We start from the raw sequence: 16871 nt of genomic DNA, 5'->3' as shown, positions 1-16871 counted from the left end.
CAATGTAATTGGGGAAACAGACATATGCAAAGCCAAATGCTAAAAGCTACAGAAGCACAGATAAAAGGTGGTCCCTGAGATTTAAAAAAAAAAAAAAAAAGAAGAAGAATACTTGGAAAAGAGAACTGGTTCATTCATTTAATAAAATATTTATTAAACATTTATCATTTTTCCAACATGGTGCTTGGTGTTAGGGACTTATGTCAATAAAATATAACCCCTGTCTGTAAATTAATCACTTTCTACAGCAGTGGTCTAAACCAGGATGGTTTTCTCCTCAGGGGACATATGGCAAAGTCTGGAGACATTTTTTTTTTTTTTGTCATAACTGGGGAGGGGACGCTGCTGTCATCTAGTGGATAGAGACCAGAGATATTGTGAAACAGCCTACAATGCAAAGAACAGCACCCCCAATGATGAATAATTATATATCCCAAAATGTCAATAGTACCAAGGTTGATAAACCCTTGAAAGCCACAGAGAAATAAGTAACCAATTACAATGCAGTATTATTAGTGATGAAATTGGGCTGTGTTTTAAAAGACTAAGGAAAGTAAAGGAATAAATGTGATGCATTAAGGGTAGTAGGCAAGGAAAATCATTTAACATAGTACACTATTATTGCAAATTATGGTGAGATTCTGGAAATGCCTGTCAAAATGAAGATAGCAAGGTTAATAAAGAATTGATTTGAGAGGGTTTTTGAGAGGTAAAATAAACATTAATTTATTAAGCAATTATATGATGAAAGTTTGTGAGGAGAAATGGTTGAAGCAGATGGAAGACTCAATGATTTCCTTACAATTTGTTTTGTTTGGGTGGTAGGTTAGATGGTGTTAACATTAATATATATCAGAACAAAGGGGAAAGACAGTTTTGAAAGATATTAATAATGATAATAAAAATAATACTTACATGTTACATGTCAAACAGTATGTTAGTCACAGCAAATTATTAAATTTGTCATAACCCTTGTTAGGGAGGTAGAGCTATTTAAAGTAAGTACTGTTATCTCTAATTTTTAAGAAAGGGCAAGAGAGATTAAATAAATCACTCAAGGTCACATTGCTTATTCATGGCAACATCCAAACTCCAATTGATATTTATCTTCTGAAGCCAGTGTTGTCAACCTCTATGCTCTACTGGATAAGTAAGGAGAGACTGTAGACAATCCAGGTGGAGTTTTCACAGTTTGGATTTAGATTGCCTGGGTTCTCCAAAAAGCAAAACCTGGCATAAAAGTTTGTATACTACCAGTTTATTAGGGAATACAATTCCAGGGAAGCAGAAGTGAGTAGAAATTTGAGTGAGACATAGATACAGGGAGAGCAAACATTCAATTTTAAGTCAAGCACACTTGATTGTTTGACTGCTGGAATGTCTTCTAAGAGATCATCCTAACTATTGCATTTCAGGATAGTCCATGGATAAGACAAAAGGGAGAATATTCACCACCTCTCAACAACATTAGTTGAAAATTTGCTCTAGAAACTTTTAACTCTTCTGCATTTCCTACATTGCTCATCTAGAGATACCAAGTGGGTGTCAGTGGCAACAGAGATGTCTTGAGGCAGGAGGCAAGAAAGACTCAGCATGAATGGAAGATAAAACACGATGAGTTGTGCCAGTGAGAATCAATCACAAGGAAAGCTAATGCAAAATAAGAGGCCAAGCCCTGAAACAAACACAACTGCGAAGCTACGCAATGGTGTGTACGAAATAGCTGACATATCTGCTCTAAATATTACCAGCTTTGTTGTGCTCAAGTTATTTTCCCTTCTGGGGTCTTAATTTTCTCATCTTCAAAACGGAGAAAATCATAGTACCTATCCAGTAGTATTGAGAGGATTGAAGGATTTAATATATATTAATAATTTAAAACAGAATGAACATACGCACCAAATGCACTTATCATTTATTATTGACATCACCATCATCATTGTTGAGAAGGAGAAAATCAACCCCTTAATAGCCACAAACGGGCTGAGTCTAACAGCAAGGCCTGGGTGTTGTTAGAGCTGGCCTGGCACCCACAGTTAAGGGTATAATGTCCTCTTGTTGAATATAAATTATCTTGGACAAAACACGAAGATCCAACAATGTCACTTTGTGACCATGATGAAGTGAGACAAAAAAATAAAAACTTAATTTATCAAATAGAGAGTACGATAGTCAATACTCCAAAGAGTACTTGAGAAAAATGGGTAAAATAGAAGACAGATTACATTGGGCAAATTGATGAGCAGGAGATGGGGAAATCAATCATTTTTAAAGTATGAATGTGAATAGGACAGAGATGAGAATTTAACTTGAGGAAAATGTAGGGTTGAAGGAGAAATTACTTATGACAGGGAGAAGTAAACATTTAGTTTGCTTTAAGAAAGGCTCTGTGGGAAGGAAGTGTTTGCAGATCCAAGAGAGAGGGGAAATCTGATGAATTAAGTTCTTAAAGTACATAGAAAGGAGGGATAGCAAGAAAATCATTGGAGAACTAACCCTAAAAAGGAAAAGGTATTTCATTCTCTGAAACTGGAGGAGAAAGTTAGATAAATCCTAGCATCACTGAATATGAAGAATCTGTGATAGAGGGTCAAGAGGGGCAGGTAAGAAATTTAATCACCATTGACTTGTTTTCTCACTGAGGAAATAATCCAAGACATCTGTTGAAGTTAAAGGATAGTAGCTTGGTAACACTGGGGCAGCCACAACAAAAAAGGGACCTGGAGCCAACAGGAAAGAAAAGGGTATCAGACATTAATAATTACGCAGCTAACACTTCCTTTTGTGGGTGGCAGTGAGAGCGGAAAGTGCGCCCAAAGACCTCAGGCACACTGGGAGAGTACAAGGTGATAGAGCACTGCCTGCCTACCCCAAATGCCATACTCTGCACCTCTATCACGTGCAAATCTTTGTACCTAATCATGTTATCACCAAGTCCCACTTCTGGTACTTTGTGTCTCAGCTGAAGAAGATGAATATATCTTCAAGGGTAATTGTCTCCTACGGACAGGTGTTTAAGAAATACCCCACGTGGATCAAGAACTTCGGCACCTGTCTGTCCCATGATTCCCCCATGGCACTCACAACATGTACCAAAAGTACTTGACCTGACCACTGCAGGTGCTGTTACCCAGTGCTACTGAGACATGGACACCTGGCATCACACCTGGGCCCACCCGATCCAGATCATAAAGGTGGAGGAGACTGCAGCCAGCAAGTGCCCACCAGCAGCCAACCAACTCCACGACTCTAGGATCAAGTTCCCACTGACCCACTGGGTCTTGCATGGCCAACAGAAGCCATGTTTTACCATCAAGAGGCCCAAAAGCTTCTTTTAGATACAGAGCTTCCCTGTCCCTAGGTCTGCCTAAAGAAATGCCTTGGGAAAACCAAAAACCCAAAAAGCCAAAAAACAAACACAAAAAAACCTAAACAAAACAAAGAGAGAGAAAGAGAGAGAGAGAGAGAGAGAGAGAGAGAGAGAGAGAGAGAGAGAGAGAATGCAGTTAAGGCAGAAGATTCTACACTCATAACCCTAAAGGACCTGATCAGTATAGCTGTCATGTTTCTGTAGAAGTCCTAAGCATCTGAGATGACAAGGAGACAAATAAAATTCTTGGACCAATCTCTGTTATCAATGGCAAGTTTTCTGTGGTGAAAAGTTAAGAGGAACAAAAGAATAAAAAGTCTTAAGTGAGCACAATTGAAATGAGTGATCAATGTGTCCAGGCCACATAAACAGGAAAACAAAGCCTGCTACAGAATGACCCATTAAAGGAGCTCAATTTCTAGGTCACTGGAGGTAGGGAATGGAGGAGACAGGTGGAGATGTAAGGGTGGGGTGGGGGACGGCAGCTAGGCTCAGTAGCAGTGCCACTGAAGGAATTTGAAGGTTCGAAAGATAGAGGGTTTCAGATAAAGAGTTTTAAGATTTTGGAAACCAAACAATTATAAAAGATAGTAAGAAGCATACAATGATCTAGAAATTTGTCCTTGAAGTTGGGCAGTGGTATGGAGGGAAGAAACTAGAGAAAAGTTCCAAGACCCTAGTGGCCAGGAAAGGTGTTACATGTTAACAGGAGATAAACTTTAAAAAGATTACTAAATATTAGTTATCCTATTTTCTCAGGCCAAATAAGATTTCTAGTATACTATAAAAAGAAGGAATAAAAAGAAAGCCCCTTTAATGTTCATATTATAGTTCAGAAAACTTACACTATTGTATAACAATTTCATTAAACTGCAGTGAGATTTATTTTTACAGAATGCTCATATGCTACAGATAGACATTACCTTCTGAAGAAGATGTCAAATAGACTTGTTTATGCCCACAGAAGCCACATATGTAGAAAAAGCCACACACATCTACTACAGTTTCTGGAAAAGAGCTGAACAAATTGGTGGTAACTACCGATGGAATTTAAAACAGATTCAAAAGATATAAGAAGCTACATTGTTAAAAGAATGGTGTATAATTCTTGTGCTTTTTTATGTATGAGATTCTTCTTTAAAAATTTTTTTGATGTTTGTTTTTGAGAGAGAGAGACACAGCGCAAACAGGGGAAGTGCACAGAGAGAGAGACACAGAATCCAAAGTAGGCTCCAGGCTCTGAGCTGTCAGCACACAGCCCTACACAGGGCTTGAACTCATGGACCGCAAGATCATGACCTGAGCTGAAGTCTAATGCTTAACCAACTGAGCCACCCAGGTGCCCCTCTATGTGTAAGATTCTTAATGTAAAAGTAACTGGATAAATCTCATGACCCTAGTAAATATTTGGTTACAGTCAAGCTTTATTTAGCCCTGAAAAGAAATTCAGTGTTCTCTCTTGGTAAAATTTTAAAGAATCACTCATTAGACCTAATTGTTCTTCCAGAACGTCTGGGTGTTAGAGGTAATTTAGTAGGACAGAAAATACTCATAGATTACTTGCTACAAATAAGATTGTACTCTTTGTCTATATTATGAAACATTAAGTCATGTTTCCAAAGAGAGAAGTTACCTGATTATCTCCTTGAGAAAATACATGTATATTAATTCTTAACATCTTAACTCTACATTTGGTAAGACCTTATTTTAAGGTTTGACTTTTTCCTACTGCTGATCATAGACATAAGGAGAATAATCAGAACCACTAACATAAGATGGCAAAGAAATTCCATAAGAAATTCTTACATAAGATATACCAGGAAAACAAACAAACAAACAAACAAACAAACAAACAAAAAACTTGTTTTTTCTGGGCAGTCTTACTGTGATATGTAGAATTTTCTTTTACAAAAATTAGGTGATTTTGAGTGGCGTTTAAAACTAAAAGATAGGAAAAATCAACATTTTTTTAATTTTATTTTTCTTCTGGAATCCTCAGGCAATATTATAACTGACTCATTTAACTCGTCTGAATTAGTTTTTAATAAGCTCTCAAAGGTGGACCAATTTTCTCTAGTTTCTCCTGGGAACTGGAGATAATTAAATGAAGGTGCGATCCAAACTCCTAAGGATATTTTTTGGTTAATTTTTGAGACTTTTTTCTTCTAACTAATTTCCCTTAGATCTACATACCATTCTGACCCCAAATCTACCATGGGTGATTAAGAGTTCTGCTTGCTTCTTTCACTATCAATATGAATAACTCTAATTTCAAACTTAGAATTTACCTGCAAAGCTGAAAAACTTGTCCGTTATTATCTATCATTACACTCTGTCTTATCCACACACAAAAAAATCATTTATTGATTTCATATGTACCTAATGATGGGTTTTACATTCTTAGCTATTAACCTACCACTCCTTTTGGTTTTGGTGTATTATTAGAATTCAAACCCAAGTCGCTTACTCTTGTCTCTCAACTTCCACATATCTATTGGGATAATCAGAAATTATGAATAGGTCATGTTTGAGAACCTAGAATTCTGCATGTAATTTAACAGCCACTAGTCACGTATAGTTATTGAGCTCTTGAAATGTGTCAGTACTCTGAACTGAGATGTGCTGTAAGTTTAAAATATAAAGCAGGTATTTAGGTCCTAGTACAAAAAAGGTAAAATATCTCATTAATTTTTATATTGGTTAGATGTTGAAATAGTAATAGTTTTATATATTTGCTAAAATAAAACATTGAAATATTTTTATAGTGTATATAGTACAGTAGTCTGGCTATAAAAAATATTTAAATTACATATGTGATTCACATTTCCATTTCCCATTACAATTTTATTGGACAGTACTGCCCTAGCACAAAGTTTGAAATAAGTATTCTCAGTAAATGTTGTATCCTACAAAAGAAAGCAGGTATGGAAAATGTTACAGGACACCCTACTATCTGCCCCACCATTTCTCATGAGTTTTGCTCATCCTTTCTCTTTTAAAATAACCAAGATTTTTTTTTTCTTTTTTAATGTTTATTTATTTTGAGAGAGGGGAAGAGGGAGGGATAGAGAGAATCCTAAGCAGGCTCCAGGCTGTCAGAGCTGAGCACAATATGGGGCTCAGTCTCACAACTGTGAGATCATGACCTGAGCCCAAATCAAGAGTTAGATGCTTAACCTACTGAGCCACCCAGGTGCCCCCAAAATAACTAAGATTTTAAAACAGCTGTTTAAAGATATCCCCAAAATAAGCAAGATTTTAAAACAGCTGTTTAAACGTATGGATTGACAAGAACCAAGTTTTAAAGTGTTTTAGAGTGTAACCCAATAATTGTAGTCTTTCTACTGCTTACAATGTGATGTGTTATTCTGTAGTCATAACATTCAAAATAGCTGAGGAGGTATGAAGTTGAATAGAACCTCTGCATCTTCTATCTCTAGCATTCTTTAGACATTAAAACAGTTATGCATAGGCAGACAAAATTTAAAAAAAACAAGGCTCTCACATATTTACTCCTCTGGTCACAAATGTACAATGATTCCCCAGGCAGCATTTTGCAAGCACCCCACTGGTAAATGTAGTAAATGATTCAGCACTCCTCTGGTCATGAATAATTCATAGGGGAAGAACCAAATACCCAATTTGTTGGGTTAAGTGATGCCTACAGTGGCTTTTAAAACTTATCTACAGACTTATTCCCATTGCTCTATTTTTTTTAACCATATCTTTGTGGGAGGACAATTACTACGATAGACATAAAATGTGAAACTAGTTAATGATACTGCAAAATGCTCCATAAAGTTTAAGTGCAACATGGAATAATTTCTCCATTTCTCTAAGTATGATGACCAACCTTAGGATTCACGGAAACATCAAATGTCTGTTTTAAATAGGGATTTTTTAAAGCATGGTAATGTTAGCTTTGTAACTATGGATGGCATATTATCATTTAAAAATTTCTCATATCTTCCACTCATTTTCATATTCTTTTACTCATCAATAGTATTTTTTTCAATAATTAAAGAACCCATGTTCATTGTAACAAGTTACAAATAAAGTAGAAATATTTTATGTCTTTTGATTTTACAACTCAGGTTTAAAAAAGACTCTTAAATGTCTAAAACTTTCTAGTTGTCTAGGCTTTGATCTATCACATATGTCAATGAGGAATTACCACCTCCAAAGCGAATTTCTTACTCCTAGAGCCATGAAGGTTTAAAACATCTTTTTTTTATGTTTATGTGAGATTAATTTACCTGTAATTTATACCTACTGATACTAATTTACACTGGAACTATGAAAAACAAGTATAATCTCTTTTCTGTGTAAACTGAACTACTTTTATAACATTTTTTTAGCTATTTATATTATCTTTGTAGGAGATCTCACTCACAAATCTTTATATATTATACTTACACAGTCTAGACTATTTCTGTCTGTGCTCTAGTTCCATTCAACCTTTAATTTGATATCCAACACTTAGCTGTCTACAAGTATCTCAGACCCCATGCACTGAAAATTAAATCTATGATCTCTATGCCCAAATTTGATGAGGGATTATACTCAGAATAGAATCACCCTTAATATCAGCTTCTTCACTTCCTCTATCCCATCAATCACCATGTGTTATCAACTTCATCTCCTAAATATTTCTAAAAACCAATGATTTCTCCCCCTCAACCTTTCCAACTCTCTGGATTAATTTCTATCGTCTATCACCCAGATAGACATAATGGCTTTCTAAATGGTCTCCCTGCATCCATTCTTGATACCCTTTGTTCATCTCTGAGCAATCAAAGTGTTTACTTAAATATGTAAATAAGATGAAGTAATTCCCTGCTCATATTTTCGCGTTGTCTTTTCCAATTATTTAGAAACAGCTCCAAAGACTTAATAGTGGCTGAGCATTTGCTACAAATTCTGGGTTCTGCTTACCATATTCTTGCTTAATTAATTACTTCTCTTAGTTCAGGTATCAGGAAAAACACTTTTGTCCAAGAAAGCCTTTCCTAACCTCGCTGACCACTGTCTGTTCCCTCATTACAATTTGCTCATCATAGCATGTATTTCAACTTCATGGCATTTAATATTATGATTTCATATTAATTCTGAAAGAAGGAATAAAACAGTGCATTAAAATTAACCTTTAGAATACTTAAAGAAAATGTTTATGTCTAGGACTAAACTGTAGCCACTGGTATATATTCATATTTAACATGATCCAGGCAAACAAGAACAAGAATTCAAAGATGAATTACGCATCCAAACACACAAAAACACACAGACACATTAAACCACTTTAGCTCCAGTCAGCATAGAAAACCTACACACTTAGCCTAAAAAATACTATAATCTGTATGAAGATTATTCTTCATATAATCTGTATGAAGAAAGGGGATATCTATTTTCAAGACTAACATTATATTATAGTCATGAATGAAAGAACATTATCCTGAAAATAGACATATATTAACACAATCTTTTCTACATCAGAAATTCTATTAGGCAACATATATCCTTCTGCTTGTAGTGTGGCTACACTACAGATAATGTGATGGGATTGCCTTAAGGGATGTCACAATTTCCCTATAAAGTCATTTTCATGAATAGATGTTTCAGGTAAATAGAAATTAAAAAACAAAAAGGAAAGAAAAAAAGCACTTTCTCAGTGGGCACTTTCTCAGATGGTCACAATACATTCACTTTACAGAATAATGTGGGAAACCATCAAAATGACCATCTGTTAGAATGGTCTTACAGGGGTATATTCTCTTGCAGCCGAATTTTGGAGCTGACCCAAAAGAACCTGAGAATGGGAGTGGCAGATGGCTCCTGGAGCCTACATTTTAAGTAGCTTTGTTCTAAACTGTGGGTTCATAAGAAATTATGAGAAAGAAAAAAAGAATTGAAACTGGCATTTGCTATATTTACTGATACAAGGATTTAAGTTACTTTTCAAAAGCCCTGATATCGGCTTACATACATTATAAATTTTAAAATAAAGTGCACATTCTTGCCTAAATCTGTCCAATGCACTGAATTTTTCTTGAGGAAGAGAAAATGCCATAGAACACTGTCACCAGGAGTAATATAGAGCTCTTGCTTGTTGAAATGAACTGTGAATGGTGGGAAACAGGTTTGATTATTGTACTAATCCACTTATTTTGATAACAATTCCTAATTGATATTTTAGAAGTTTACTTATTACAATTCCAATGCCTCAGAATCTTTTCTTTCCCTTGTATATTATAAACTAGTTGAACAAAACCTGTAAATATCTGTTATGGACTGAATTGTGTCTCCCCCAAGTTCCTATGTTGAAGCTCCAGCCCCCAATGTGACTGTATTTGGAGCTGGGGTCTTCAAGGAGATAAATACGGCTAGATGAGGTCATAAGGGTGGGCCCTAATCCAATAAGTCTAGTATCCTTTTAAGAAGAGAACGCTCTGTCTCTCCTTGTCAACAAGAGCAGAGAAGAGGCCATGTGAAGACATAGTGAGAAGGTGGCCCTTGGCAAGTCAGAAGAGGTCGCAGCTCAAGAAACCAAATTTGCCATCACCTTGATACTGGATTTGTAGCCTCCAAAACTGTAAGACAATGGATTTCTGTTGTTTAAACCAGTCAGTCTATGGTATTTTGTTGTAATAGTCCAAGATGACTCATACATTATAGTATCTTTAGAGATCTCAAGTTCTTTGGTTTCTTTGGTTTGTTTGTTTTGGGAACAGACCTGTGATAATTAGACAAATCCATACCTTTGAGCATACCTATGAATATAATTACATAAACTTTTTTGATGTGTCAAAATTACTTTCACCCAAAAAAAATTTTTGTGCCACCTCAATTTCATATTGAACTAATGTCTAATACATTATCAAAATATAATATCAAATCTGAAGTCTAGAAAATGTATAGAAACAGAAGCTTACCTTACACTACCTCCTCAATAACTAATAATGACTTGTCCCTACCAATAACACTAAAATCATGTTATATAGCTTGGACAAGGTCATGTTTTATAAATGCTGTCTGTAACAAAAAGAGTAAAGTGGCTACTAGCTCACAAATTGGGTATGAATGCTAGTTAATCATTTTTTTATTTAAAGAATGCTTATAGTCTTCATAAAGCCTCAAAGTCCTAGTAAATCACAGAATTGAATATGGATACTGAGAAAAAATACTAAAAAGCAATTAAAAATAAGGCAAATTATATAAATATGCAATTAAGAAACAAAATTCAGAAGGAATAATACATTTGTTTTAAAAGTTCTTTTTTCATGGTGCCTGGGTAGCTCAGTCGGTTAAGCATCCGACTCTTGACTTCAAGCTCAGGTCATGATTTCATGGTTCATGGGTTCAAGCTCCACATCCAGCTCTGCTCTGACAGCTTGGAGCCTGCTTGGGATTCTCTCTCTCTGTGCCCCTCCCCCACTTGCTATTTCTTTCTCAAAATAAATAAAAAATAAACTTTAAAAAAATAAGTAAATAAATAAAAGTTCTTTTCTCATTTACTAGAAGTAAAATGCAAATTAAAATATGACATGATTTTTGTCTATCTAGTCAGCATTTTTTAAAATTTGACCTTTATTTTTCTACAGCAATTTTAGATTCATAGCAAAATACAGGGCTCATCTTAATTATATATTCTATGGGTTTGAACAAATATATAATGACATATATCCATCAGTACAGTATCATAAAGAGTATTTTCATTGCCCTAAAAATCCTCTATGATCTTCCTATTCATCCTTCCCTGCCCAAAACCCTTGGCAACCACAGATCATTTTACTGTCTACATAATTTTGATTTTTCCACAATGTCATATAGTTGGAATCACCCAGTACATAGCCTTTTCAGATGGCTTCTTCCACTTAGTAATATGCATGTATGTTTCCTCCATGTCTTTTCGTGGCATGATAGTTTTTTTTTTTTTCCCAGTGGTGAATAATATAATAAGGTTGCTTGCACGTTTTGCTGAATTAGAGTAAATGTGCTACAAACATCCATGTACAGGTTTTTTTGTGGGCATAAATCTTTAACATAAACTTTCAACTCCTGTGGATAAATACCAACTAGCATATTGCTGGAAACTGATTATTTTTTTTAATTATTTTAAATGTTTATTTTATGAGAGACAGAGTATGATCAGGGAAAGGGCAGCAGGACCTGAAACAGGCTCCAAGCTCTGAGCTGTAAGCACAGAGTCCAGCTCAAGGCTTGAACCCATGATCCATAAGATCATGACCTAAGCTGAAGTCGGACCCTTGACTGACTGAGCCACCCAGGTGCCCCACTACGATTAGCTTTGTAAGAAAACACCAAACTGGGTTCCACAGTGGCTGTATCATTTTACATTCCTACTAGCAATAAATCAGAGTTCCCATTGTTCCACATCCTTGCTAGCATTTGGTGTTTTGGATTTGGCCATTTTAATAGGTATGTAGTGGTACATTGTTTTCATTTGTAATTCCCTGATGACATATAATGTGAAGCATCTTTTTATATACTTATTTGCCATCTTCCTATCTTCTTTGGTGAAGTGTCTGTTGAGGTCTTTGGTCCATATTTTAATTAAGTTGTTTGTTTTCTTATTGTTGAGATTTAAGTGTTCTTTGCATATTTTAGAAAACAGTCATTTATGAGAATGTATTTTTTAATTATTTTCTCCCAATGTTTTACTTATCTTCTCATTCTCTTGACATTATCTTTCACAGAGCAAAAGGCTTTAATTTCAATTTTTATCCAGTTTGTCATTTATTTCTTTCATGGATTATCTCTTTAGTGTTGTGTCTAAAAAATCATTACCAGGTAGCATCTTTTAAATTTATGTATATATATTATAAATGATCTAATTTGCAAAGACTACTGTATATAGATACTTACAATTTTGTTTTAAAATGGAAAAAAAGAACATACTTGAATTATGTGGAAATTTTAAATAAATTACAGCATATTCAAAGACTGAAATATCAAGTATGCATCAAAATTATCTTGAGAATATTCTAATATAAGAAATTATCTATAATAAAATTTTAAAATAAAAGTCAAGGGGCGCCTGGGTGGCTCAGTCGGTTAAGCAGCCGACTTCGGCTCAGGTCATGATCTCACGGTCTGTGAGTTCGAGCCCCGCGTCGGGCTCTGTGCTGACAGCTCAGAGCCTGGAGCCTGTTTCAATTTCTGTGTCTCCCTCTCTCTGACCCTCCCCTGTTCATGCTCTGTCTCTCCCTGTCTCAAAAATAAATAAAACGTTAAAAAAATTTTAAAAAAATAAAATAAAATAAAAGTCAAAAACCCTGATATATACTCAATTTAAAAAAACAATGATATTTATATAAAGGCTATAGTAAATTAAAATATACAAAATGTTTTCTCTGAATAGTAGGATTATGGATGCTTTCAATATAATTTTAACAATTTAATTTTCAATTTTTCCAATTTTTTTAAATTATAAAAATACAAAAAAAATCACCCTTTAAAAAACAGATTTAGGACAAATCTAGTCAGATCAAATAATGAGACAGTTTATATACGGAAGTCTCTGAACAATGCTGATGATATTACTGATATGTAATCTTTAAGTATTCTCCCAACTTTATCAAGTCTATTTTCAGGGAGAAGGAAAATTGACAATTCTAATTATATTAAAGGTTTCATCACTGCAGATCCTCAAATTCTCTGAAACTTCTATGCCTAACCCACTTTTTTGTTTCAAAATACTTAAACATATAAATTTTGTTTTTCAAATACATTAATATATAAATACCAGAAGCACAGAACATACGAAATATTTTTCAATATGTACCAAAATTGGGCAAATTTGATTTAAGCTTCTAAGTTCCCAGGTAAAAGACCTATTCACTTGCTTACCAGTTCTTGAGAGTATGTGCAGAGTGTGTGACATTTTCTAATTTTTTCAGCTTTAAAATCCTGTCCTCACCACTAAATGAGTAGATCTTCAAGAGGTAGTTCTTATGGGGTAGTAACTACTCTCAGCAAGCCCAATCTTAAATCACATCAACACAAAATTACTTTGATTAAAAAGAAAAATAAAAACACAAACACTACAGACACATAACCATATATATACAACTGCAGTTCTCTAGAGATCACCCACTTAAACTTTCCTTAAAGTTCAAATAATATATTCCTAAATTTAAAGTAGATCATATGATACAATAATCTTTTGTTTCATTCATCTCATTATTTACAATTCAATCTTTTCCAGCAAACAGTTAAATAAATTTTAAAAATTAACTGACAATTCTAATTATATATTCACAGTTGCCTAATATGCTAAATAAAAAAAGATTCCACGGAAAAGCAAATAGAGGCCCATTCAACCTCCTTTTTTTTTTTTTTTTTTAATTTTTTTTTCAACGTTTTTTATTTATTTTTGGGACAGAGAGAGACAGAGCATGAAGGGGGGAGGGGCAGAGAGAGAGGGAGACACAGAATCGGAAACAGGCTCCAGGCTCCGAGCCATCAGCCCAGAGCCCGACGCGGGGCTCGAACTCACGGACTGCGAGATCGTGACCTGGCTGAAGTCGGACGCTTAACCGACTGCGCCACCCAGGCGCCCCTCAACCTCCTTTTAACAACAGTAAACTCCAGTACTTTCTCACAGTTGAGCCTCCAAGCATTTATTTCCCTTCCTTTTAATTTTAACCACACAGCCAATGTTGCCTTATCTTCCTTTACATTTGTTGTGAAATCTTCTGCCACTTTCTTTTCCCTCTCTTGTTGAAGTTGTCAGAGTCTATATTTTCCCTTCAGTATTTCACTCAGCCTTAATGAAAATTAACCTCACAGTCAAAATAAAATGGAGCTTAATGGAAGAAAAGAAGAAGGTAATAAGTTTATAAGAAAACTGATGCCATACCTAGGAAAATCAGTGTCAAAAGCTGTGATCATGTTACCACTTAATGATACAACATCATTAACGCAGCTGATGTAAAGTGATCCTGAGTATAAGTAATTGTGTCTGAGAGAACACAGGTGTGAGTGCACATACCACCCACTGGATTCCACTCAGGATCTGTGAAGGTCATATGTTGTCATCACATTCAGGACCTGATACCAAAATAGCAGCACCTTTGATGATAAAAGATAAGGCTTGAGCATGAACAGAAAACCAATTGCCTTCTTTATAATGCAGAAAGCTCACACTGCAAGGCATTTCCATTCAAATAGAAATACACTTCACACATTCCACAGATCAAAAGATATTTGAATCTCTCATATCTGGCATATGAGGATATTTCACTTCATGTTCCAGACAATTCTTCCTCTCTCTCTTCCTCTCCCTTCACTCCCCTTCCCTGTTCTCTCCTCCTTGACCCCAGACCATGTTTCCTTACTAAATCACACCACAAGCAATAGTTTCAACTTTACCTTAATCAAATACACATAAACCAATCAAATTGATTAAATGATTAAGCAGCAACCCAAGATTTACAATAGGCTCTATAGAAAATTAAGGATACAATATCTACAGTAAAGCTTATACTTTCAAAGTGGTAAACTTTCTGTCTATTCACTTTTGGTTCCCTTGATTTCGATTATTTTTTGTAAATCTGAAGTTCAGGAAACCAAAGAAAATCCACAAGAGATTTTTAGGGTACAATAACAATCTGGTGTCTAAGTTTTAACTCTTCCTAAAAAATAATAAAAAAAAAAACCTGAAACTACATATAAAATGTATGTATTCTGGAATAAATTGGTTTGTAAATTATTTAGTATGATTAATTATGATTTAGTAAGAGTAAGTTTTATTAGTTTGCCTGCATTTATGATCTTTTTCTTTTTTAAAAGCAGTATCTTCGGGGCACATGGTGGCTCAGTTGGTTAAATGTCAAACTCTTGGGTTCAAGTCTGGGTCAAACTCCCTGCTGGGCATGAAGACTGCTTGGGATTCTCTCTCTCTCTCCCTCTGCCCCTCTCCTCTACTCATGCTCTAAATTTACAAAAAATTAAAAAATAAAAAACAAATAAAAAAATCAACGTGCTCTCTTCACTGACAGTAATTCTGTTTGTGGCCATAACATTCAAGATTCTGAATGCTTCTTCAGTCTCCATTTTCTTATTTATTGATTTTTTTTTGTAGACACATTTTTTTTTTCTGTGAGGGAAAGAATGCATGCAGAAGCAGAAGGAAGGGGCAGATGGAGAGAGAGAGAGAATCTTAAGCAGGCTTTACACTCAGCAGGGATCCTGATGTGGCGTTCCATTCCACAACCCTGGGATTATCACCTGAGCCAGTATCAAGAGTTGGATGCTCAGTCGACTGAGCCATCCAGGTGTCCCTCCATTTTCTTATTTATTAAAGAGTCATGTCCATCCATTCTTAAAGGCAAAACTATTTGAGGCTTCTTTATAAAAGTACCCAGGTTATTCTAGATCTATCATGTAGTGGTTAATACGTGTTTTTGGCTATTGACTCCCTTTTGGGGAAATATTCATCTCCTACTCTCAATTCATGTGGTTCCCATGAAACTGATTCCATTCATAGGTACAGGCCTGACATAGGACTCAAACCTGGCCAACAAAAGCCTCACATTTGTCTACCTCGGTGATTGGCTCAAGGATACGTACTGACCTCATGAGAACCAACTAAAGCAGGTTTTACTAAGATTTCCCACAGAGAATTCATCTGCTTTCTTTGCAGGAGTTTGCCTAGTGGTACCCAACTTGCAAACACAAGAAGTCTACCTGAGAATGGAGCTACTATGAAAGAGAACCAAGGTCTGGAGAGAGCAAATGGATTGAGGGGCATTGTTTGATCCTCTCAATTAAGCAGCTAATGAGTTTATATATATTGTTGGAAGTCTCAGTTTCCAGGGATAATGATTCTGCCTTTTGTTTAAAGCAACTTGAGTTAAATTTTATGTACCTTGCAACCAAAATAATCTTAACGAACACACAGCAGTGATCACTGTCACTTCAGATATTCTGTAGAAATTAAAACCGTACAAACTGTCAATGTAATAATATACAGGTTTAAATTACTAAGCATATATTAAGGAATGCTTGTTTTTAATCTCTCTGATAGGATTTAATTTCTACAAAGAATATTTTATCTTATAATTAGCCATGTTCTCCCATATGAAAAGGAAAACTGAGAGGCACATGGGTGGCTCAGTTGGTTAAGTGTCAGACTCTTGGTTTAGACTCCAATCATGATTTGGCAGGTTCATAGGTCTGAGCCCTACATCAGGTCAGCGCTGACAGTGCAGCCCCTGCTTAGGATTAGTTCTCCTTCTCTCCCTCTCTCCCTCTCTTGCTCTCCCAAAATAAATAAACTTTAAAAAAAAAAAAAAAAGGAAGACTGAGATACATAAATTTTTCAAGAGCTTATTTGATCACACTTCTAATGGCAAGGCAAACCAAGAATAGTTGGAAGCATTCCACCCACAGAAGCTAGGGGCAAGGTTTTTATAGAGGAGAAAATGAAGCAAAGCAATTATTTGACTGTTTATAGCTTAAGCAGTTGTCTGATTTTGGA

The 16871-nt window shown here is 35.3% G+C and overlaps 1 pseudogene; it reads left to right on the top strand.

Annotated features, from left to right (window-relative positions):
• The first annotated feature begins 1614 nt into the window (after nt 1-1614).
• On the top strand, nt 1615-3338 carry LOC109267398 (60S ribosomal protein L18a-like; annotated as a pseudogene).
• The last annotated feature ends 13533 nt before the right edge of the window (nt 3339-16871 follow it).

The sequence above is a fragment of the Panthera pardus genome, unplaced genomic scaffold (genome assembly GCF_024362965.1).
Source record: "Panthera pardus isolate Hobbes unplaced genomic scaffold, ASM2436296v1 HiC_scaffold_2, whole genome shotgun sequence".
Lineage (NCBI taxonomy): Eukaryota > Metazoa > Chordata > Mammalia > Carnivora > Felidae > Panthera > Panthera pardus.
This window is presented reverse-complemented; position numbering and strand designations above follow the sequence as displayed.